Below are 26,432 nucleotides of genomic sequence, written 5' to 3'. Positions count from 1 at the left end.
CATTATGGTAGTTGGCTGCGAACCAGAGAGATCTTCCTGCTCGGGGGGGGCTGTGGCGCTGGTTTGGGAGACAGTGGGCCGGCTGGGCATACTAAAGATTTTCCAATCTGCCTGACAAAAGGTGAGATGATTAAGAGGCTCATACATTGTCCAATCCTGTTAGTGCCTTTTGAGCTGGACCCCCTCCTCAGAGATCTGAAAGGTAGAGTAGCGAAACTAGCCCCACCCAAGTGAATGTTGTGGTGGAACTGCCTGTCTGTTGAACTTGCAAATCTAGCCTTCCAGTTAGCAGCAGATTTATTTATCTGAAGAAACTTCTGGGAAGAAGGCCTATGCTAAGTATAGTGAGCAAAACGAAGCACCGTTGTAGACACCCCACTGTCATTGGATTGTGGCACAGGGTGGACTGAATAAAACGGGTGAGGTTACAGAGAGGTGTTCTGTAGAACATTGTAGAGGCAAGCAGATCTGGCACCCAGGAATTTAATGGTGCAGTTGAATACTAAGGAAAGGTTTGTGCCTGTAGAAATCAGAATTGTGTTCCCTTAAGAAAGGCTGAGCACTGCACATAGAGGGCAGGTATCAGATGTGTAAATTCCATATGAAGGAAATGCGGACCTGTCCCCTCAGAGCCCCATAGGGTCCTCTAGCTAGGGGGCACACAATTGGCCTCTGACCGCATAGAGCAAAAGCAGTTGCAAAGACCACAGACTAGCATGCTGACTGAGGTGAGGCAGCCAGGCAATACACAAGAAGGATCTTTGTTTTGTACGAACTCAAATCTGCGAGTGATTGTTGGATGTGACTCCAGGTGTATGTAATTCTGTCTTGAGGTGATTGGCTAACACAGGAGGAGCAAAGAGCATTTTTTTCTTGCGAGTTATGTTGGATGTACACTATGAAAGCCATTTAAGAAATGTCCAAAATGTTGCGATAACATTAGGAACCATCGTGTTCTCTTCCTCATAATGAACTAGTGATCAGTTCAAGGGATGAGATGCAAGAGTGAGCGGGTTCGCATCGTCCTAGGATCTGGGCTCTGCCCTTTAGGCATGGATGACCTAGTAGACCTCAGGAACACTATCAACAGATGAATAACATCACGGCACCACCTCACCTGTCCTGAGCCTGCATATCAGCCCCTCGGATGAGTTGGAGCTCCCAAACACTACTGGAGCAGTGCCCCCCACCCCGAGGAGTCTTCACGCCATCCGAAACGGCGACCGAAGCCTAAGGGCTTTTCCTCAAGGACAGACCTGACTGCCTGTAAGTACACCCGCTGAGCAGCCCGAACTATGTTGTGTTTTTACCACCGACTGCATAAACATGGACTCCTACCACTGGATCCTGTAGCCTATCTGAGACCCTTCTGGTCGCTCGCTACTACACATATTTGAGACACTTTTGGTCACTTGCCACTGCACCTATTTGAGACCCTTTTGGTCACTCGCCACTGTACCTATCTGAGACCCTTTTGGTCGCTCGCTACTACACATATTTGAGACCCTTTTGGTTGCTCGCCACTTTACCTATCTGAGACCCTTTTGATCGCTCGCCACTGCACCCACCTGAGACCCTTTGGTCGCTCGCCACTGCACCTATTTGAGACCCTATTGGTCGCTCGCCACTGTACCTATCTGAGACCCTTTTGGTCGCTCGCCACTGCACCCATTTGAGACCCTTTGGTCGCTCGCCACTGCACCTATTTGAGACCCTTTTGGTAGCTCGCGACTGCACCTATCTGAGACCCTTTTGGTCGCTCGCCACCGCTCGACCCACCACCTAGATGACACTAGACCCCTCGTTAACGGACAACTGTACTGTACTAGCCCTTCCTTGCCCAACTTCACAATGCATATCCATGCGCTTTACACAGTGTTACTGAGATCAATACTGTATATTTTGAACAGCCATTACCCAACCATGCTACCCAATTTACCAGCACTTAAGCCCACACACCACCTACATAAACTAACTGATATGACCTCCTCACCTTGCCCTGTTCTCATGAGGAACCTTAGACTACGCGCCAGGCTCCCTAGGCTCTATGACCCTCTATCCAAACTAGCCCACAACAAGGTGACTAGGAATCCTTCCCTACACCCCCTTCAACTGAACAGCAGACTCCACCGCGAGCCCATCCGTGTCCGTAAAATTACGCACGAATCGGTGCCACCACCCGTAAACCCAGTAGAACTTGGGACCAAGGGTGCACTAATAAACGCCCGCTCCATGGTAGCCCACGCATCAGACATTGCCGACCTGCTACATAACGAAGACCTGGACTTCTTAGCAGTCACTGAATCTTGGCTACACCCCACGGCAGGCCCTGCAATTATGCTAGCGGTACCAGATGACTACACGCTATTAAGACTTGACCGGACCACCTCTAGAGGCGGAGGTCTTGCCATTATAGCCAAAACTAAATTCCATATCACCATTGAATCCCCCACCATTGTTAGCTCCTGTGAATCCCTAACCGCCAAGTTAACACTATCTAATACCCAATCCATCTCTATTCACCTTATCTACCGGCCACCGGGCCCTTTAGGGTCATTTGAAGAAGACCTCACAGACATATTATCAAACTATCTTAAAAACTCCTCACAACGTATCCTACTAGGAGACTTTAACCTCGGACTTAGCGACCCCGCAGATGCCAATGCCAGCACCATCAACAACACCCTAGAGGAACTGGGCTTCACCCAGAAGATCACTGAGCCCACCCATATCAAAGGGAGAACTCTGGACTGGCTAGCAGTGCACAACTGCCCAGACCTGGTCTCGGCCATACTTCCGCAGCCCTGGACAGACCATTACCTGATCTCGTTCACCCTTGAGGCACCCCAGCACAAGCTAACAGCATAGCTCCAGCGGTCCATTCCCGAAATAAAAAAAATCACCCCTGAAAACCTGATCCCGCTAATCACACCAACCCTGAACGCCATCCAGGATCACGCCGATCCATTCACGATGGTGGAGATCTATAACAAAATGATGCTTTCATCCCTCGATGCCATAGCCCCTCTGAAGCTAAAAAAGAGCAAACCCCGGAAACACATCAACTCCTGGTTCTCACCCCATCTTAAAGCCCTCAGACAGGAAAAGCGGCGCTGTGAAAAAATCTGGCGAGCCCACCCCTCAGAAAATAACAAAAAAAACTTGAGTAGTCTAGCCTCCCAATACAAAAAAGAAATTATATTGGCCAAACAAACGTCTTATAGTACTCGAATCTCACAAGCTAAATCTAACACTAGAGAGCTCTTCACAATACTCAAAGAGATTGAATCCCCAATCCAAGTGCCCGATTCATGTATCAAAGATAAAAACTGGTGCACGGGCATACAAAATCTCCTCCCTTAAGACTAAGTTAAGCATCAAAAAAGAATCTCTGCTCTCCTCCACTAAGCCGAGCAACGTCACCCATAAAAAGGTTCACCCGACTCAATCATCCCCCCCAGCGCACAACCCCCCTTTTAATTTCCATAAAGTATCTACCAAAGAGGTAGAAAATACTATTCTCTCCCTCAAACCTTCAAACTGTCACGGAGACCTATGCCCTGCACAACTGATCAAGGACGCAGCCCGTGATCTCGCACCATTTATTACCAAACTAATAAATGCGTCTTTCACATCAGGCACAGTACCTAATAATTTAAAACAGTCCTGGGTCCTCCTCCTGCTTAAAAAACCGAACTTAGACCCATCCACTCCAACTAACTACCGCCCCATTACCACAGTACCGTTCCTTCTTAAAATTCTTGACAAAATAGCTTACCAACAGATCCAATACTACCTTAAGCACTTCCATCTCCTAGGCGTCAGACAATCGGGCTTCAGGCCACAGCATGGAACAGAAACTGCACTTATAGATCTCAAGGCACAGATAGACGAACTGAGAGACCAGGGTAAGACAGCACTACCGTTACTCCTTGATCTCTCGGCGGCCTTCGATCTGGTCGACCATGAGATCTTGTGCAACCACCGCCAAACAGCTGCCCACTTCTCTCAAGAAGCAACCAACTGGATCCAATCCTTCCTTAACAACCGTACAAATCGAGTCTTCTCACTGTCAGCATCAGCCGACCCTGCACCTATTACTTGCGGCGTGCCTCAAGGATCTTACATCTCCCCTACACTTTATAATATCTTCACTAAGCCCCTTTTCGATGATCTAGATGACCTGGGTATCACCTACACTAACTACGCCGATGATACCCAGATCTTCATCCCGTTGTCGGGGGATTATGACAAGGATTTGGCCTTCGTTAATAGAGTTTACCTCATCATACAGGCATGGATGGCCTCACACGGTCTGTGCCTGAATGATTACAAGACAGAACTCCTAGGCTCTACACACTACCTCAACAAGCTGGACCAAAAATACTCAGCGTTCATAATTGACGATAACAAGATTTAAGGTAGCTAAGGAGGTTAAAACCCTCGGCTTTTATCTAGATTCCACCCTTACCTTCAACAAACAAGTGAATGCAATGGCCTCTGCCATCTCTTACACTTGCAAACTCATTAGGGCAGCCAAACCCTTTCTTTCCCCCACCAACTGTACCACCTTGGCCAGGGCACTGATCCTGTCCAAGTTGGACTATTGCAACGCTCTATATGTAGGCTGTAATAAATATATCTCAAACAAAATCCAAATCCTCCAAAATAATGCCCTCAGAGCGGCCCTTAGTATCCCGAAGAAAGCCCATATCTCTGATTCCAGAAGATCGGTCAATTGGCTATCCTCCAAGGACAAGATATTCCTTAAATCGGTGTCTCTGATTCATAAATGCCTCCACCAAGCAGCCCCTCAATACCTCATCTCCAGATTTACTAGACCCACCCTCTCTCACCCCTCAAGAACGGCCAACTCCAACCTTCTTCTTGTACCCAGGTTCAAACGTACAATGTCAGGAGGTAACAGCTTTCCAGTAAAAGCAGCGCAATTCTGGAACTCCCTTCCTCCTACCTGCAGGGAGGACCTACCCTACCACCAGTTCAGAGCCAGGACTACCCACTGGCTTAAAACTCTTGACTCATAACGACCTTGCCAATGCCCAGATGTGTCACATGGCTCCCTACCTCATTCCATGTAAATATGTATTTAGCATTGCCTATAGTGTATATCCTCTACCCTTCCTACTCGGCGTGATTTGTCCGGCACTGTAACCGCAGCTGGACCTCACCCTACTGTATGTATGTAACTAAGTTTTGCAACCCTCTTGCTGCCTCTGCGCCTGACTACCCCCGGGTTAGGTGCGCATTATAAATAAAAATACAAATACAAACATAAAGAAGATGCAAGTGACCCAATTAGAAAGTGCTACAGGATCTTTTACAACTGTAGGCATATCTGGTAAACTAATGGAACAATGACACCATTGCAATGTTATTGAATCTGTGGGAAGGCCTAGACATAAATAGCAGGAGGCAAACCAAAATTATACAATTTGCTGTTGGAGAAGCTAAAATAAGTGATCTGAAGTCTTTCTTGCTAGGAATGTTAGCTCACCTTAATGTTGCTTAGACTCTAGTTCTTTTCTGATAGAGTACATAGCCCTAAAGAGAGGTGGGTATGTAAAATTGCAGTCCCTACTAATGAAAAAGGCTGATTTTCATTTGTAATCTTAGATATTTGCTGCAGATATATGTATAGAAAATTGCCCTTTAACCCTTAAGTGCCAAGGACGAGTATGCTTGTCCTTTTTGCATAGACTTGCATAATAGCCTGGCAGTTAAGGGGTTAAAATGTTGTAAAAAATCTCTTTAAAAAAACATACAGATAATCTGTGACATATGCAGATGGCAGTCTTATTGCTTTAGACTAGTATCCAAATAGAAGACACACAAAGATTGCTCACCATATTAAACTGAGAATCCTAGTAACAATTATCAAGCAAACCGGTGACAATGGGGCAGCGCAAAGAGAGGCTGGCTACCACATACAGAAATGCAACACACTTGAGTGATGACGATTCCTGTTCTGTTACCTTATTTTTCCAGCATGGGGTCTTGCATGGATTCACATACTCATGAATATTCCCCATCGTCAGGATGGGAATTCTCAGTAAAAAGAAAGCAGTTTTGCTTTACACTGAAAACTGCTCTCTTCTTCTATAGCCAATCATTGTCCTTTGGGTCATACTGCCCCGTCCTCAGCCAATGACACTCGTCCTCCTAAGCTCCACCCCTAGTGGCTATCTTCAGGTTTTTTCCGCACATTTCTAGTGTTGTGTTTTTTGCTTTTTTTGATATTTTCAATAGTTTTCTTCCATCTTTGTCGATTTGTCTTTTCATTGTTGTATCTTCTCTCTGTGACTTCAGCAAGCCTAGGATTGGGCCTACATGTCACCTCAACCATGTCTGATGTGGTGACGAAGTCTCTTCAAGGCCTGCGAGTCCTGTGGCCTGAAGAACATTTTCGACGAGTATCGGCAGCTCAAGTGCCTTTGTCTTCACCCGGATCACGACATGGATGGATGCAAGATTTGCGACAGCTTCTCGTTGAACACCAGGAAGGATCGCCACCGGAAGCTGATGGCTGGGATCAACCAGGAGAAGGCCTCCGACGCGACCTCAGGGCCCATTTATGCCTCATCCAGGACCGGCAAGTCTTATGAGCGTGCTCCCTCTGAGAAGAAGAGGTTGAGGTCATTTGAGGATGCTCCTTTTCAGGAGATCCAAAAGAAGACGAAACACCACGCTCCATCTGCTCCCTCAAAGGTTACCACGGCTGCGGGATCAAGTTCGGGAAGGGGTTCGCGATGGTTAGCCTGGCGGCTGGTGGGTTCCCTCTGTCTGCAAGGAAGTCCCTAACCCCTTCTAAACACAAGTCTTCAGCGAAGAGTCTTCAAGTCTTTGAAGGACAGACCTGCTGGAGGCCCGTCAGCGGCTCCGTCTTATTCTCCATCGGCGGCCCGAGCCCCATCAACGGCAACTTCGACTCAGACCACCACCTCGTTGACAACCTCTTCTTCAGCGACCACCGCACCGTTGATAACTGCTTCGTCCACAAGCTCCTTGTCGATGATATCAGCTCTTCCTTAGTCGATGCGAGGTTTGGCAGTTTGGCAGCAACCATAATTTGCACCTTCACGATGACTACTCTAAGGGTTTATTCACCTCCATGGGGGGAGGTCAGCGGTACCGACCACGACTTCTTCGTCGGCGGAGCACATTCTGCAGATCCCCATCATTGCCTCCTTCCTGAAGAGATTCCCAGACCCCCCTTTGTTTGCATACATTAACTTTGGGTTTCACCCTAAGTTAACAGGGCAATCCAGACGTGGACCCCTTGCTCACTGTTCTTAGAGAGGCAACAGTTTCACCTCACTGATGATGCCCAACAAGGCTGAAACACGTGTATGGGGTTACTGATGGTACTCTTGTTCAGAGGAGAATTGCCTAGCATTTCGGCGCTGGACTGCCCCTGGGCAGGACAAAGGCTGATATGCGGGGAAATTTCTTCTCTGTGAAAAGGACAGTGTGCTAAAGACTTGGTAGAGTCTCTCCCAGGGGTTATTCACCCAAGAACAGGTCATTGGGCTGTGTTCGTGCTGGTAGAGAGATTCCCAGACCCCCCTTTGTTTGCTCCTTCCTGAAGGACTCGATAGAGTGAGGGACTTGCTGCCTCAGTTGGATTTTTTGCCAAAGCCAACAAAAGTGTCTCCTTCAGCTCCCGTGAGATCACCGCAAAAATGTTCTCACATCTATACCAGTTCTGAGGATGGCATGCCTGATGATTTTTACTCAGACCACAAAGGAGCCAGGGACTCATGTCCCAGGAAGGATCTCCTTATCATGAGCCATACCAGCCATTTGCCCCTCCAAGGGGTTTCAGCCCGGCTCGTGCCCTGGCTCCACCATTTGCACCCCCACCGTCTCCAAGAGATATGTCATTGGACATCCTAACCACCCTGCATACTTTGGTGGAAATTCAGCAACGGCTGCCTACTGCTCCTGTACTTGGCCCGGTCCACAGTCCTCCAAGGCCACCACCCCAGGACTCCTAAGCATCAGCTGATGCTTCCCCCTAGAGCACCTGTCGCAACTGGACTTGGGACCTTGATCCCAGTAGAGGATACCACGACTGCTCACATTGAGATTATTCCCCCCAGTGACGGGCAACCTCTGGATGTTGATGAGCCCGCCAGACAAAATTGGATCCTTTTACACGAAAGTTTGAAAGGTGTCAAAACTCTTCAGTCTGGTCCCATTGTTGGATGACGTTTGGGAGGATGGATTGACCATTATGAAAGCTGCAAGTACCACGCTATCAAAGCGGGTCAGACTGGAGAAGAAATACCAGGTCCTGGATGCAGCTGCCAGTTGTCCCTGACTCGTTGGGGTCTGCTTCCGCCAGGAAACGATTGTCCACCCCCCCCCCGGTCCGTGTCCAGGGTGCCTCCGGACTAGGAGGGAAAGAAGCTGAATGCAGGCAGCAAGCACATAATCTACACGGCAGCTTCTAACATCAAGGCCGCCAACGCCCTCTCCATCCTGTTTCGTTATGACTGGGAGCTATGGCACAAGCTCTGGCCTTTCCTGGATTTCCTTCCTGATAACAAGAAGGCTGAGGCCCTGGCCCTATTCCAGGAAGGAGAGGCGGCTACAAATCATGCCATTACAGTGGCGCTAGACACAGCAGACTCTGGATTCTGCCAGAACGCTTATGGTGTGGCCCTTCGGGGCCAGGGGTCACTGAAGGCCACGAACCTCCGAGCAGACTTGCAGACTAAGGCTGTGGACATGCCTTTCAGTGGAGACAACCTGTTTGGGAAGGCAGTGGATGATACCCTCCTGGCTATCAAGACAGACACATAGACGACGCACTCTCTGGGGATCCTCCGGCAAAGGAGACTGTCCTTTCATTCCACCAGAGAGTTTCCAGGTCTTCCAAGGGGCACTCTGCCCTCTGTCGGCCCTCCCACTCCTCCCCCCAGTAAGCCTACAGGGGACTGCTCCCAGGCATACAGCAGTGGAGGCCAATGTTGTCGCCCACCATCCAGGATGCAGATGCCCAAGCAGGCCTGTACCGGCTGTGTATCTGTGTCCCCACTTTCTCAACCCATTGCGTGGCCGATTATCAAACTTTCTCGAGCAGTATTGAGAAATTACCATTGATAAACTGAGTGCTGTATGTTCTTTGGCAAAGGTACGCCTTAGAATTTCAAAACCGGTTCCCCTCCATTCCTTCTCTAGCGCGTCAAGATCTTCACATGGCCCAACCTCTACAGGAGGTTCAGGCCATGTTGCGAAAAGGGGCAATAGAACCAGTCCCTCAGCACATCCCGGGCTCCGCAGGATGGTTACCGATCCTAGTCTATTTTGAGTTTTTTCGATAGTTAAGTGTTTGTTAGACATTTTTGCAACCGTCGATCAGCGCTCGACTACTGGCAGCGGGGACCTGTTGTCGACAAAGAATCTTTCCTCACGGATCGTCTCTTTGAAGTTTTTTCGAAGGAGAAGAGGAGTCTCTTCAAGATATGCAAGAAATGTGAACTAAAACATCTGTGGAGGATCGACACCACAACTGCTTGTATTGCCTGCATCTGGACCACGATGAGGAAGAATGCAAGATTTGCTGTGGTTTTTCAAAGAAGGCAGAAAAGGAACTTTTTAGCAGGTTAGCAGCGTGGCTCAAGTTGGAGAAGACCTCGGACTCGGCCTCCAGGCATGGTCATGCCTCATCCAGGACCGGCCAGACACATGAGCGAACTCCCTCTGAGAAGAGGTCATTGTCCTTTTGAGGGTGCCCCTGCCCTGGTGGTCCAAAAGAAGGCTGCGCACCATGCTAAGGATACCGCTGGGTTCGCTGCAGGTTCCAGTTCGGGAAGGACACGTTCACCATCTACGGCGAGCCTGCCAGTTAGGGGTGCTCCTTCCAAGAGGAAGTACTTGACCCCATTGAAACTTAGATTGCCGTCCTCTGACAAGGCTACAAAGGAGAAGTCCTTAGGTGGCTCCTCTCGCACCCCGTCTGCGACCAAGACGATGACTTTGGCGACTGCTTCATCAACGACCGCTACATCGGCCAAGATGTCACTTTGTCAACGACTACGATCCCGTCGATGAGAGCACTGGCATCCACTTTGGCGATGATCCCGTCTACAATTATCACAACTTTGTTGAAAGGGGGCCTGGCAACAATGGTGGTCTCTACCGTCATGACGACACCACAAGTGACCTTGCCTCCACGGCTTCCGGCTTCGGCAATTAGCGTAAGCGGACGCCCCTGTGAGGGTGGTGGTACCCATCGTCTCCTCACTCCAAAGGAGTTGGGTATGGCCAAGGAGCAGCTACTCCCCTCAGAGCTCCCCCCCAGGCAGGGGGACTGTCACCGACGAGGCCAAGCGCTTCTCCGAAGAAGCCTGTGCACATCTACACAAGCTCTGATGACAACAACTTGCTCAAGGACTAATACTCGAACCATTAAGGGGGTTGCAATACTGTATCCATGGAGGGGTTCCCTCGAGGTGAACCTGGATTGCCATCTTGCCCAAGGCGGCGCTTCAGCCTAGAGCAGTTGCCTGCTGCTCATCTCACGCCTCAGCTAGCTCTCAGGTACATGTCATTAGACATTCTTACTACCCTGCACACTCTGGTATCGGAGATACAACAAAGTCTGCCTGCTGCTCCTGTGCCTATCCCGAGCCAGTCCCACAATGCCACTGACCAAGCATATGTCAAAAGACCTGTCTGGCTCAAGACCTCAGCCGACACCGCTGACGCATTGGCATTTGACGCCTGTGGTGGAGGAGCCCCACACACGGACGCCAGTATGAATACAGACGCTACTGCGACTCTTACCAATGAGTTCGATGACTATATGCTGGCAGACTGGGAGCCACTGGGTGCCGATGAGCCCGCCAGGGCTTCGCCACTGGATGAAGTCTGCTCCTTTCATGCCATGATCTGGATGGCCAGTGCCCTCTTCAGTTTGGTACCAGAGGAGACGATGAAGGAGGGGTTCCTCTTCCAACGCCAGGAATCCAGGCAGAAGACAGTAATGTCAATTCCTCTGCTGCAGGGTGTCTGGGAGGAAGGTTTGGCCTTGATGAAGATGCAGAGTAGCGCTCCTGCCAACAGAGAGAGGCTGGAAAAGAAGTACAGGGTTTCAGACTATGGCCCCAGGTGCTTGAGGTCACAGCCTACTCCGGACTCATTGGTGTCTGCCGCTCCCAGGAAGTGATCGTCAAACCCACCTTATTCGGCCATGATGCCTCTGGATCGGGTGGATGGGTGCGGAAGAAGCTTGATGCAGTGAGAGAGTGCATCATTTCACCTTGGCCTCCACCATCAAGGCTGCTAATTCCCTGGCCATTTTATCCTGCTACGACAGGGAGATGTGGTATAAGCTCAGACCCATTTTGGACTTCCTACTGGAGGACAGGTAGGTCGAGGCACTGGTCCTGTTCAAGGAGGCTGAGGTGGCGTCAAATTCAAATCATGCCATCACGGTAGCTCTGGACATCGGTGATACCGGGTTCCGCTAGCTGGGCAACAATGTGTCCCTCCGACGACAAGGCTAGCTGAAGGCCACCAATTTCAGGGCGGATGTCCAGTCCAAGGTGGTGGACATGCCCTTTGATGGGAAAACTCTTTTTGGCAAGACTGTAGATGAGTAAGACAAATATGGAGACTGTGCGTTCACTGGGAATATTGCAGCAGAGTAAATCCTCTTCAGTTCGATCCACAAGAGCAAATTCAGTCGTGTCCTCCAAGAGGTATAGCACCCCCTGTCGTCAACCCTCCTGTTCCATTGCCCAGGAAGCCTACAGGTGCCTCTCACAGGCCTATGGCAGCAGAGGCCAATGGCGTCGCCCACAGGCCTGAACGGGCCGTGGATCCGAGCCCCCACTTTCACACCCCAATGGGAGGCAGAATAGCACATTTTGTCGCCAGGTAGCCAAGGGCACACCTTGGAGTTCCAACACAGGTGTCCCTGCATTCGTCCTGTAGCGTGTCAAGAACTACACATGGCCCAACTGCTGCAGGAGATTCAGGCCATGTTAAGAAAAGGAGCGATAGAACCTGTCCCCCAGTGCCTCCGGGTCTCTCGTGTACTCTATTTACAGCACCTCAACAAGTATTCGAAGTCCCCGAAGTTTAGGATGATCACGCTGCAGCACGTACTCAACCAGCTGGAGGAGGGAGACAGCCTAGAGACCTTGGACCTGGAGGATGCGTATTTTTACGTCCCCATTCATCCGAAGCATCTAAGATTCCTCCGGTTTGTGGTTCAGGGATGACAATATCGGTTCAAGGCCCTGCCCTTTGGCCTCAAGTCAGCGCTCAGGGTGTTCACAAAGTGCTTGGCTCCGGTGGCCGTGCATCTACGACTCAAGAGCACCCACGTCTACCTTTACCTGGATGACTGGCTCACCCGCTTCCCGGTCTCTCGCGCTGGCAATCCAGCACAATGCAGAGACCATTCGCCTTCTCCCGGATCTCCCACAGACAAGATCGCCCTCAACCAGGAGTTCCGATAAGCTCTATGATGCTGGGGAATGTGCCCACAACTGACGCAAGGGGCTCCTTTCCAGATCCTATAGTAGCAGGCCACGGTCACCATGGATAACTCTCTGGAAGGATGGGGTGCCCATACCAGACAGTCGCATGCCAGAGGCCCCTGGCTTCCAGAGGAGAAGAAACTTCACATCAACATTCTAGAACTACGAGCGGTCTTCTGGACCCTCAAGTTATTCCTGCCTCAGCTGCGGGGGGAACGTGGTGGGGATCGTCACGGACAACACCATCACCATGTACTACATCCGGAAGCAGGACGGGATGCGCTCTGCAGCATTTTACCTGGAGGCTCAGTCTCTGTGGCACTGGGCCATTCTTCAGAACATGTTTCTTGTCCCTTTTCACCTGGCGGGCACCAATAATACCATTGCAGACTCACTAAGCAGGGAGCTGCGGTCCTGCCACGAGTGGGAGCTTCGTCAGGATCAATTGACTTTGCTCTTCAGCCAGTGGGACCAATACCGGATAGACCTCTTCGCGACAGCGGCCAACTCTAAGTGCCAGAGGATCGCCAGAAAGTTCCCTCAGCTGAGGGATCTCGGAGACGCCTCCTCGTTTCCGTGGAGGGGCTTTTCCTACATGCCTACCCTCTTCTCCCTCTCCTGCTACGTGTGATCAACACACTCGGACAATGTCATTGTGGGATGATACTCAACGCTCAGGCCTAGCCACGGCAGATTTGGTACGTGGACATGCTCAGTCTCAGTGGCTCCGTCCATTGACCTTCTCTCTAGAGAAGACGTAACGATACTGCACCATGACCCAGCGCCACTGAGCCTCACTTCCTGGCTCCTGCAACCCTAGAGTTTGGGCATTATTGCCTGCCGCTGGAATGCAAGAAGATCCTGGCCAAGGCCAGAGCCTCCTCTACGTTGTCGTGCTACAGCCAGAAGTGGAAGCCCTTCTTAGAGTGGTGCAGGACTCACAAGATTACACTGCTGCGAGTCACAACTCCACAGCTCCTTCCTTATCTGCTTTCCCTGGCCAAGGCTGGCCTGGCTCACGCCTAGATCAAGGTTCATCTGGCGGCCATATCCTGATAGACCAGGTCTCCAGATAGGCCATCCCTGTGGCCGTACTGGCCCGTCAAGGAGTTCCTCAAATGCCTCTTCAGGACATTTCAGCCAGTGAAGCCTTCTGCTCGAGCTTGGGAGCTCAACATGGTTTTGACTAAGCTCATGGGGCCACCATTTGAACTGTAGCATCAGGCACCACTGAAGTTTCTCTCGTGGAAGACTGCTTTCTTCGTGGCAATCACCTCGGGCAGGTGGCTCAAGGAGATCCAGACCCTTTCTTGCAAGCAGTCTTATTTGTCCTTCCATGCTATGAGGGTGGTGCTGCCAACCCACCCACCTTAATGCCGAAGGTTACGTCGGAATTTCACCTCAACAGACCTTTGGTTCTGCCAGTTTTCTTCCTGAAACCTATGCCTCCAGAAAGGACTTTGCATTTTCTGGATGTTGCTTGTGCCTTGAAGTTTTATTTGGCACTCACAAAGGACCTTTGGAAGACATCTGAACTCTTTGTGAACTTTGGCCCTGTGAATTGTGGGCAGGCTCCGTCTAAACCTTCCATATCCTGGTGACTCCAGCTGAATCATGCACCGTCATTGTCTGACCAACAGACTGCTACCAGACTGCCCGAGAGCCCACTCCACCAGATCCATTGCCGCAATGACTCGTTTCTCTCTGGTGTTTCCCTATCCAACATCTGCAGGGCGGCTACGTGGTGGTCTACTCACACCTTCACGAGATTCTACTGCATCAACAGGGATTCCTGGGAGGACTCCTTTGTCGGGCAAGCATTGCTACGCAACCTGTTTGTCTGAGGAGAGTCTGTTTCAGGGGTAAGTGGATTGCTTCTGTTGAGCCTTGCCACCTCCAGTGTTTTTGGTGTGTTTACTACTATGCAATTGTATTCATGAGCATGTGAATCCATGCCAGACCCCATGCCGGAGAAGGAACAAGTTACTTACCTGTAACTCCTGTTCTCCAGCATGGGTCTGGCATGGATTCACATGCAAACCCTCCCTTCTTCCCCTCTATGGTTGTTCTTGGTTCATACTGCCCCTTTACTTGCTATACTAAAATCTGAAGATGGCCACCAGGGGTGAGGCTTAGCGAGACTGTCATTGGATAGGGGCAGTATCAACCAAAGGACAGTAATTGGCTTAGAGGAGAAATGCAGTTTTCAGGCTAAAGCGAAACTGCTCCTCTTTTTACCCAGACGATAGGGTATATTCATGAGCATGTGAATCCATGCCAGACTCATCCTGGAGAACAGAAGTTACAGTTAAGTAACTTGTTCCTTGCTCGAAATCCATTTGTGAGACTTCTCTGTGGTCTCTAAAGGCAGCTAGGCTCAGAAATAGCCTTTGAGAAGCAGAAAAAGCTTTGGTAGAGTGCCTTCATTAGTGTAACACGCATTCATTCACTCCTATACTGTAGCTCAAATGTTTTAATTGGATTGGTTTTGTGACTGAACTTCCCAAACAGAGATAATGTTTGAGACTCAACGAAAAAGAATGTTCTCCAAATGCTTCCCCCAACAGATTGTTGGCTCTGCAAGAGCACAGGAAACCAAAACAGTGAGCATTGCCCTTGAGAGTTTTTCCATTTCCATTGCAGGCAATAATTGCGGGCGAATGGGTGTACATATTTATACTAATCGAGGATCTTCAATGGGATGCTGATTACCATTCCTTCCACATACACCTCCCTACGACCCTCCAACTGTGGCCTGGGTATTACTTCGGCGACTTGCTTCCACTTATTGCCTGCTTTGCTCAGTGTCATTTAGTATTAAGGGAAGAATGTAACTTAATAATGGAGCTCAAGTAGATAGATTGACCACTGAGAGTTTGTGACTATTGTGACTAATCTCACCCATTAATAGTTAAAGCAATTCATTAGCAATATATAGTGTTGCCAAAGTTCGAGATCGCATCAAAAAGCTTTTCTAGCATTCCCACATTGATTTTCATTTTGTGAATGAAGAAATTCTCCTGATTGTGCGCTTTCTTTTTTTTTAAAACTATCTTTATTATTGTAGTTCCATAGAAAAGAAAAGCGTACAATTATAGAGTTTACATACATTTCCACGAGACTCCTCAATGTTGCTGCACATGAGTCATTCTGGAACATTACAGTTTTATGTTTTGTGATTATCATGATGGGCGCTTGGGCTAGAGTCGGTTCCACCCAACAACGCCTAATGCCCCCCCCCCCCCAACAACGCCCCAGGGTCCTTTATAATAATGAAAAGTTTGGTAGCAGAGAAGGCTTTTGGAAATGATGTTCTCTATCTTTCACCCATTCGTTGAACGGAGACCACATTTTCAGGTACGTCTGATAAGATCCCAGAGCCAGTGCGCCAACCTTTTCCATAAATAATATACCCCCCACAATCGAACCCACCACAGGACCACGCCCGGACCCTCTGGGTTTTTCCACTGGTGAGCCCACCGCCATTCTGGCCAGCGGGAGCATATGCAGGAGCATATGCGTGAGCAGAGTGGCCCACGGCCCACTTGCTGCGTAGATCCCTCCTAAAAGAACGACCAGTGGAGCATGCAGTAGTTGAGTCCCCATAATATCCTTAATGTGCCCCAGAATCTCTTTCCAATATAGCTGGGCTTTTGGGCAGGTCCACCACATGTGCATCTGGTCCCTGACCTTCCCATACTTCCTCCAACACAGAGGGGAGTATTGCTGGTGTATTCTATGTAGCCTCTGGGGTTAAATGCCAATTGAAGCAGAGTTGTATGCCGTTTCCTTTATTAGTAGCACCCTTAGATGCCTTGTTTGCCCTGCGCCATATCTGTTCCCAAACCTCCGGCGGGATAACCCCCCAGTCCTACTGTTCCATGTAGGAGAGCCTGTCCCCCGGGGTCGACCCAACAACTTATATATGTGTGAAACCTTTCTCCTGACCACCCCTTATTTCATCATTGTCTCCAACCAATGGTGCACTTTGTAATACTTGCATAATCTTGGACCCGTAGTCCTTTGGACTTTTTGGAGAAAGCCAGCAGCTGGATGTCGGCTAACTGGTTGAAATTGAATGGAAGCAAAACAGATGTTTTGGTGGTCGGTCCTCGGGGAATGGATCACCTTTGGAACTGTATTGGCCTGAGACTCCTGGCCCTTGTCCGGTTCCCTGTGCCTCATTTAAAAGCCTGGGGGTGAAACTTTTACCAAATGGATCGCGTGAGGCCCAGATTTCTGCAATCTGTAATGCTGGTTTTGGGAGAATGAAGGCTTTGAGGAAGATTCTCCCTTTGCTTCCCCCATTAAACCGTACAACACTGTTGACGTCCACTATAATGGGCTCATTCGACTATTGCAATGGTATTTAACTCCGACAGCCCAAGTACAAGATCCAACGGATTCAGGTGCTTTAAAATTCGGCAGCACGATTGGCACTTATGGCGCCTCGTCTGACCCCTTACTAGCGCTCCTGCACTGGCTGCCAGTGGCCACCCGAATTGAATTTAAGATTCTTTGTGTTGTCCATCGAGCTGTAAACATTGTTGGCCCCCATTATTTGAGTGAAACTAGAAAGGCACTGCCCAGCGAGAAATTTGCGCTCAGCCTCCCATCTGCTTCTCAAGATCCCCAAATATCAGAAAAGCGATTGGGTGGTTGCTCTTTTTCAGTCCTAGCCCAGCTTGTGGAATGCTCTCTCATTTTATTTGAGAACACTTGCTGAATCTCCCTTTTTAGAAGAGCGCGGTGTTAGGCAGAATCCTGTGCAGTTAGTTCCCTTGGGGACCACTGCAAGAAGATTAAGACTACAGGAGTAAGCAGTAAACCCAATTGGTAGCAGTCTGCACCACCCAGATTTACCTGGTAGCTGTGGCTGAGCAGTCAGACCTCTCTCAAGAAGAGTAGGGCAGTATGTAGAGTACACACAATAGGGTCAAAAACACAATAGAGCAAACAAACACTGACCAGAGCTTTGTATCAAAAGTATATAATTTATTTAACACACACTTTAGAAAATACACTAGCACTATTAATCAAAAGCAAGTTCCAACACAATCAGAAAAGTATTTACACCTCCCTTAGCAATTACTAGACAAGTTTAAGTTAAAACACCACTTTTTGTCAAAACAGAGGTGAGCGCGTAACTTAGATGGCACTCCAATAATTAGGTTAAAGGGAGAGAAAAAGGGAGGTCATAAAAATAAAACAGTTCCCAACACTTTCGAGACAAAATCAAGTTACTGAAGGCAGGGTATACTGTAGAGCCAAAGTTCATAGGCCAGGCCCACTTTGAATGGCGCAAGGCGAAATGTGCCCAAGATCACACGGTTTAGCAATGCATTCAAGTCTTTGTAGAAATGTTCAAAAGAGGTTGGGGTGGTTCAGACGACAAAGTTAGAAGGTCTGGGGGCCAACCCAGTTGGAAGGCCAAGGATATAAGGGTCACCTTTAGCAATCCGAAGAAAGGGAGGCCAGGTAGAACACAGTACCTTAAAGAGTGAGGAAGCTCCAGCAGTGGCAGTTGTTCCTGGCAGCGGGTGCAGTTCGTGGTTTCGACCAGGGGAAGAGAGGATCTCGTCGTGGAGGAAACTTGGAGTCGTTGCACTGCCCAGGGAAGAAACCAGCCACAAAGTTTGTCGGTGAAAAGGTGAGTTCCAGGTATTCGCGGTCACAGTGGTGCAGCTTGGCTATCCGGCCGCCGGGGTGCTTGGCACGGGCGATTCCACCAAGAGATGTCCAGGAAGGCGAAATGGCGAACTGGTTGATCCCACCAGCTCAGAGGAAGAAGACTCTTCCAGCAGAAGATCTTCTCTTGTCGTCGGGAAAGTGGTGAGGTAATTGCAGCAGGGCTCCACCGGTGGTGTTGTCGTTGCAGATGGCTCAGCTTCTCCCCTCTTGGGATTTCTTAGGTCCTGTGGCAACTTCTGAAGTTCCAGTCCCAAAAGCCCTGCTTTTATGCAGAAAACCCCCCATTCAACAGCCTCGCTGTCACTCAAACATGCTAAGTGGTGAGCCGGGCGGCTCACCACTGGCCCAATCAGAACAGAGTGCGACTTGGGTTGCTAAGGCAATGCAGTCCAGGGTGCCAATTCCCCCACCCACACATCCTGTGGAACCCAGACAGAGTGGCACCAGTTGGAGGGCTTCTGTGGAGAATCCCCCCAAAAAGTGGAACAAAGGGCCCGACCTTGATTGGAGTTACAGAGACGGACACAAACGCCATTTTAGAAGAGTTCTGGCAAAAATACCCAACCAGTGATTTAATATTAAATAAACTGGTGGAATATTTTGCGTGGTAACCACTGCCCCCAGCCAGAAACTCGACAAGGGGGGACTGGACAGTGCCCCCTTGAAAACAGACCCGGGGCGATCAAATTAACCCCTTCCAGTACTTCCACAATGATGATTTGTACTGGTTCTGTTCACAATTTTGGACTAGTAAAGTCAATGGTGACTTTACATGCCCTGGGAGACAGTAGTCAGTCCCAGGGTATGGAGTCTATGTTTGGGGGTCACTATGACACCCCTGTGTTACTGCACTGAGGGTGCTGTGTAACGCACACACTAAAAACAGATGGTACCCTATGGAGTAAAAGTCCCCATAGCCCATAAGCACACAAAAAGTCAGACATACCTCAAATCATGCCTAAGAGTGGGAGGAAAAGAGTCTCACTCTTAGCAGGAGAAAAAAAACAAACCCCAAAAATCCAGCAAAGCTGCTGGGGGACTCTCTAGGTTTGGGAAATTATCCTTATAAGAGAATTCTCCCTAAAACACGGAAAACTCATCTGTTTTAATTTTTGCTTCTTCCTAGTCAAGGCGCAGAGTATGAAGTATTGATTGTTTCTGGGCTGACACCCCTCTTTGGGCCTTAGTCTGCGCTCTATACATTTTCTAATAATAATAATTTGTGAAAGGTTGGCTGGTGCCTAGGAAAAGGAAAATGTGCATGTGAAAATTCAGCACCTCACAATTGATGGGCTTCTCGGCCAGGTGATATCAGAAGTACAAACCTTTCCCCTGAGTCTAACTGAGATGTCTTTTAAAACTAAGTGTTCAGAGAGGCACTATTTTGGTGAACTTGGCATATTTAAATTAAATGGGAAAGCAATGATATCTGCTATCCTTTTTAGAAATGAAACCTAAAAAATCAAGGTCCAAGAAGGTTCAATGGAAGCACTGTAGTACTGGCAGACAATCTGATGCAGCCTGTTTCGGTTAACAGAGTATTCCGGCCTCAAGTTCCATCATCAGTGCTGTGGCAGTGGAAAAAAAAACAAGACAAACTTCTTACTTTTAATTGGAGGGTCTGGAGTAAGCAGAGCTAGTCATGAAATAATGATGAATGCAATTTTCAATGGATTGCATCCTCCACAGATTCCTCAGCTTGATGGATATCCTCGGAACATTTCAACTGGGGGTTTTAATGCGGCTGAATGTAGTCTCTTGACTACCTCCTGTCTTGATCATGCCACTCCTTGACTCTGGAAATTATATTGGTTGCCATACTTAAGGGATGCACACGCCCCCTTACCTTAGTTACTTTTTTACACGCTCCGCATACTGTTCTGAACACGGTGCTATACCTTTTTGAATCAAGCTAACCTAGCGTCAGAAGGCAAGGGCCAAACTGTAGGGATTCAATTGCTACAAGGACTCCAACTCCAAAATGTGTCTCACGGACATGCACAATATTTGTATGTGGTGTCTCGGTGTGGCTCATGACACCAAAAAATGCAGCGTTTGTGAAGCCATGAACCCGAAGCGATGAGGGAACGCTTGACCAATCTGGTTGGAAGCCCGCCTTCCAAAGTACTGTCTAGGTCGGCTGCAAAGTCCTTGGCTCCAGACACGGAGGGATCTACCCCCGAGAAGGATAAAGTTGAAGAAGTGGTTGCACTCCTGTAGCAAGTCCCACCACTCGGACACAGGCGCAACTCCTTGTCGGGGAAGGGAAAGTCCTACCCTTCTAAGAGTGTTTAAGGAGGAATGGGAGGAGTTCAATAAGCAGATGATGAAGGTCACGGAAGGCACGTCTTTGGCCTCCCCACAGTCAGCGTGTTTTGCTCTAACTGAAACCGGTTCAACCAGTACGACGGTGTTCGAGAGGTCCAATACCCTTAAGCTCGACCTCCATCCAAAGGAAGTCTGCATTGGCAGCATTGACACCACCACCTGCGATGTTTACAGGCTACGTCGAAATTCCTCTCTCAATGGATCCGCCACAGGACCAAGGCTTAATACCTGATTCCATATTGGATTTCCTTGAATTCATGCGGTCGATTTTCAATGAGGAGGTGAATTCGGAATGGAACTCTTTGAACGTGCAGATGTGGATCCAGGGCCTGATTTTATGGCTGACCTTGCGGGTCTAATTAAATTGCCAGAGGGTGTGCACTATGCGGGCTGGCTGGATACATCCCCCAATGTTGAGTTGCAGCAGGGGTCCCCTTGCATGCACCAGAATGCCCAGTCCCGGAAGGTGGTTGAGAAGGTGGTTGTTGCTCTTGGCGCTCCATCAGTATGAAGTAACTCATATACTCAACAGGGGACCGCCAACAAAAGGGCTTTGCTGTTCAATGCTGCCACTGCAGACCCGGTCATGCGCTTGTGGCACCATCTGTGCTTTCCGCCGACAGTCGACTCTGAGCTTATGAAAAAGTATAAGCCAGCGAGGGCGTTCTCCTGTTTTTGACGGATCAGCCAAGCCCGGAAGGCCTATTGGCGCAGACTGCGACCATGAATTCATGGCCCTCTGCTTCCGATCTCTCAACTGATGAAGTGGTCAAAGAAGGCCGACGCCTTAGCTAAGAAGTTGTTCGCCTCTAGGGGCATGGCGTTGAAGACAATTAAGGCAGTGTCTGCATTTGCCAAATACTCACAAATTATGTGGAGGACTATTACAGAAGCCGCCGACCATTTCCAGCAGAGTGAGGTCAGGGATGGTTTTCTGGACATAATGAAGGTCAGCGAGGAGACAGTGTGTCGAGCCCTCCAGGCCGGCCTAGATGCTGCATATTGTGGGGGATGATCGATGGGCACATTGACTGTGCTGTGCAGAGCCTTGTATCTCTGGAGTTCAAGATTCTCAACGAATGTCCTGGTGAAACTCCTTGACTTGGCGTTCGATGGGGAATCACTGTTTGGGCCAAAAGCAGACCATTCCCTGGAGAAAGTCAAGGACGCTCATCTAATGGCTAACTCGTTTGGCATAGTAGTTTAACAGCCAGCCAAGCAAGCATTGGCTTCAGAAGAAGTGGGATTAGATGGAAAACAGAGCACAGCTGCCACAGGCCAAACGCAGGTTCTCCCACCCTCACAGCGGCAGAAGCTTGTAGAAGTTCCAAGTTCAGAATGGTGATGTTGAGGGAAATTCTCCAGGCTCTACAATACCAGGTCTAGCTGATATCACTGGACTGTCCGGGCACTTATTTCCATATGCTGATCCACACGAAGTACAGGTGGTTCCTCAGGTTTGTCATCGGCGACACCCATTACCAGTTCCAGGTGCTCTGCTTTGTCCTGACCTTCGCACCCAGGGTATTCAAGGTAATGGCATTGTTGGGGGCCCACATCAGGATATCCAGAGTCTTTGTATTCCCATATTTAGACAACTGGCTGTCCCTGGAGCAAGTTTCCAGGCATCTCGAGGATACTTGCTCACTACTGCACTGCATGAACTTCTCCATTGTCATGGTTGCGCTACGTTGTTCCCATTGCGCCTGTGGTCCTCCTGGGGACTCGGCTTCCCAGTCCGAAACCATACATGATGACTTTGCAAGGGCGCATGACGACGAAGAGCTGCATCCGACACATAAGGAGCCAGCAAGACAACAGACATTGCTTCAATGGATTGCATTCTCCCACAGATTCCTCGTCAGGAAACGGTTGGCGAAGCTAGCGCTGGGGTGACAACCGTTGAAATCTCTGGCTCACTTGACCACCAGGTCATCAGGGCAGGGCACGGAGGACCCTACACCCGAGAAAGAGGACATGCATGTGAATAAAGCCAAGAAAAGGTTGCATTCTCTGAGCCACTCTTAGTCCTCCCGCTCCCACAAAAAGAAGCAGCGCAACCGACGCAGGCATGAATCTGATTAGTCTGAGGAACGCACTATGACCGACCAGAGTCTGGGTGCTTCAAGAGCAGATTGGAGGAAAGGGGACTATAAACTAAGAGTACGTTAGCCACTACGGTGAGTAACTTATGTCTGGACGCAGCATGCCCCGATGGCTCTAGTTATGCCCGTAAGCTCTGGCACCAAGGAAGCAAAGTCTTATCCGATGCCCTCATGCTCGACCAAGACAAGACTACTGTGAAGACAGCCATGGCACTGAAGGCTCCGATATTATCTGCGCCATCAGGCCTGGTGGGAACCAATCCGTCGGCGCCGGCGGTCGAAGGTTCCTTTGTCCCAGAGTCCCAAACGATGTTTTTCAACACTATGCAGTTGATTTTCTACGACAGGGGTTGGGGGGGGGGGTTATTGATCAGGTGTCTTTTGGCTTTAGGCCTTTGGGTGAGTGGGCCAGCGGAGATGATTACTTGTCGACCAGACAGATTTGGTCGCTCTTGCAGAAGGGCTCCATGATGCTAGTGGTCTGGACACATCTCCTGGCCTGAACATGCAGCAAGCCGCCCCATATGGGCAGCATCGCAGGACGATCGAGAGGTTGCTGGAAGCATTGGGTCTGGGTGCCCACGCAAAGCCTTCGTCTACCTATGACCTGACAGATATTCTTGACAGAGGTCCCCCAACAGAAAGTGTGGCTATAGCTGATTCCTTTACCACCTTGTGGCTAAAACCTTGCTCCGCTCCAGCTGTAGATTCTGAGTTGACCAAGAAGTACAAGACGGCGAGAGGGGACCCACCATTTCTATTGACTCACCCTACTCCGAAGGGTCTAGTAGTGCAAGCCGCAGAGCTCCAGACAGGGAGTCTAAGAAAACTGATGCCCTGCTGAAGAAAACTTTGCTTCGGCAGTATGGCCTTCAAGGTGATGAACGCATCCTGAGCATTTGCCAAATACTCTCATGGTCTGTGGAGAACTCGCACCGTCTGTGGAGACCGGTCGAGCAAGCAGCAAAACACATCCCTGCTGGTGAGAAGAGAGATGGCTTTCTGCGACTTTTGGATGACAGCAAGAAGGTGGCTTGACGAGCACTGCAGTCAGGCCTGGATGCTGCAGATCGTGCGGGGAGGACAATGGGATTGGCTATTGTGCCGAGAAGGGCAGAATGTCTGCAGAGTTCTGGGTTCTCGCCAAATGTCCACGCTAAGTTGATACGTTACACATTACCTTACACATTACCTTACACATTACCTTACACATGATTCAACAGAGGGTTCCGGTCAACTTCAACTACTTGAGTTAGCCCTTACAATTATTTCTCCTTTAATGACACATTCTATCTGCAGACCTGTGGGACTGCCATAGGCGCTGCCTTTGCTCCCAACATGGCCATAATTTATATGGCAGTGTATGAAGCAAAGCTTTGTACTGTATTTTTTTTTAAAAACCTTTATTTTAACTTTTGACAGACACTTCACATACATACATTATTGCACCACCGAAGTGGACAGTAGGGTTAAACAATCGAACAGCATTTCCGTATTTACTTTCAGTTCAGTTTGTACAGTGCAATAACAGTTTTTATTGTATATACTCATCATCCCTGTCTTGAGTATAGTTGAGGTATGCCCGTAGCGGGGCCCATATGTCTTTTGGTCTGCACACTGCCGCAATACTTCTCACATAGTGTTCCTCATTCTCCTGCACATCTAGTAGGTCTCGTAACCACGTTTTGCGGTTTGGGGCTGATTTAGATTTCCATACCTGTAGAATGTTCCTTTTAGCTACTTCCCCTGCAATAGCAACAAAACGTGGATTTTGACCGAGGCCTTACCTATGTCTCCCAGCAAGTATTTATAGTCAGCCCGGTGATATCGCTTACAGTTCTAGCCACTTCTTCCCAGAAGGCTTTGACAGGGGGGGCAGTCCCAATACATATGAATGGAGTTTGCCGTTTTAGCATTGCATTTAGGGCAGGTTGCATTTTGGGTAGGGTCGAACTTGGAGATCTTTTGCGGTGTTATATGCAGATGATTTAGGATCTTAAATTGGATTAGTCTAAAATTCGAGTTAAGTGAGATGGACTTGGTATGTTGACAGTATTTGGCCCATTTGGAGTCATCAATGGCGATACCTAAATCCCGCTCCCACCTCAGTTTCATGCAGTTTCTGGACGGAGTATGTTCTTGGGCTGCCCCATATAGACAAGATATTGTGCCGTGAACCCATCATGTGACATCGTTTTCGTTATGAACTGGTGTGTCTCGGGGGCCATGGGGGGAACGTAGGACATTTCCTTTTGCATGCTGCTTTCATGTAGAGTAGTAATGAGACCAGATCCCACTTTTCCCTGGACAATTTCTAGTGAGGCAAACCTTCCCTCTGGGTATAAATCCCCTCACTTCATTTCCTTATCGGGTCCCATTTCCTTTGTAGCGCAGAGTCAAAAGTGGGTTCTAGATCTGGGTGATGCCATAGTGAAACAAACGGCCAAAATGGGTTCTCGCAGCCCACTCTTGCCAACAGGTTAGCCCAAGCTCGTACTGTTGTGGCCACTGGGTCCACCTCCTTTATATTCCCCTTGATTTTGGCAAATTGCATCGCCTGTATGCTTGTGGGAGCTACTGCGAACTTTTCGGCCCGCACATGGGCGTGTGGCTCGGCTGTATTCGACCAGTATTTGGCGAAGTGTGACCAGTTTCGTATCTTTCGCACATTCTTTGCCAGTTGAGCCTCACTGATTTCCCGCCCCAGACGAATGCAGTGGATAGTTTCTGTAGTTTCTGGAAGAATGATCTGCCTGGCCATATAGGGATGCCACAGAACAGGTATAATAGTTTGGGGACCACGACTGTTTTAAGTAGGGCTATCCGCCCCTATAGGGATATTGGCAGCAAAGCTTTGTACTTAACACAGAGAACCCATTCCAGGAGAACATTTGGTTATGGTACAGATACATTGATGACATCATTTTTATCTGGAAGGGACCTAAGGAAGAACTACACAGCTTTTTCAATTGGATCAATGGTCGAACCCAAGAAATTCAATTTACCATCTTCAACAGTAATGTGAACATCAACTTCCTGGACCTAAATATCAGTGTCATGAATAACCAAATAGATTGCTCCATTTTTAAAAAGGAAACTGACAGGAACATGATCCTGCACTATAAGAGTCACCACCCCAAAAACGTACGCGATAACCTCCCTTATGGTCAGTTCCTCAGAATCCGGAGGAATTGCACTGAAACAAGAGAATTCAAAACCCATGCCACTGAGCTACAGCGGAAGTTAGAAAGCAGGGGCTACCCCAAGAAATTATTGAAAAACCCCAAGAGAAAAGATTAGTACACACCTAGGGAATCATTACTGACCCCTAAACAACACGACACCCCCACCGAAAACATCATGGCCTTCAGTGCCAATACATCCCAACTTAAGGGGATGATCAAAAAATTCAGGCCCATTGTACAACTCAGCCTTCCGGAAGAACCCTTACCCAGCATGGCGCTCAGGAGAGCTAAAAACCTAAAAGACCTCCTTACCCATGCAAGATTCAAATGCAAAAATGCCAGATCAACTCTATGGAATATGCGCGAAATCCAAGGTCACCCCGACTCAGTTCTTCCGCTCGATAAAAGGTAATATTCAAGTCACTGTAATACTTGCCTGCCTTAAAACGGGACGCACACTATTCCTTTTCCCGTATTAGATTCCATAGCTACAGCACACTAGTCCCGGCATGCATGCGCATGGACCTCAGCCACTTATCCCACGTGCATGCGCCATTCGCAAGCAAATATAGCTCCAGCTTCTCTCTACGCGCAGCACTCTCAGGACC

The 26,432-nt window shown here is 49.0% G+C and overlaps 1 protein-coding gene and 1 long non-coding RNA gene across 2 annotated transcripts in view; one reads left to right on the top strand and one right to left on the bottom strand.

Moving 5' to 3' along the window:
- Positions 1-26,432, bottom strand: part of LOC138569287 (uncharacterized) — a 339,714-nt gene that overhangs the window by 106,518 nt on the left and 206,764 nt on the right. The window lies entirely within an intron of this gene.
- SMG1 (SMG1 nonsense mediated mRNA decay associated PI3K related kinase) overlaps positions 1-26,432 on the top strand; it is a 2,768,248-nt gene that overhangs the window by 2,577,476 nt on the left and 164,340 nt on the right. The gene's annotated exons all lie outside the window — the stretch shown is intronic.

This window comes from Ambystoma mexicanum, chromosome 2q, assembly GCF_040938575.1.
Source record: "Ambystoma mexicanum isolate Mex_15411 chromosome 2q, UKY_AmexF1_1, whole genome shotgun sequence".
NCBI classification, from domain to species: domain Eukaryota; kingdom Metazoa; phylum Chordata; class Amphibia; order Caudata; family Ambystomatidae; genus Ambystoma; species Ambystoma mexicanum.
The sequence above is the reverse complement of the archived record's forward strand: the minus strand, read 5'-3'. Positions and strand labels throughout refer to the sequence as shown.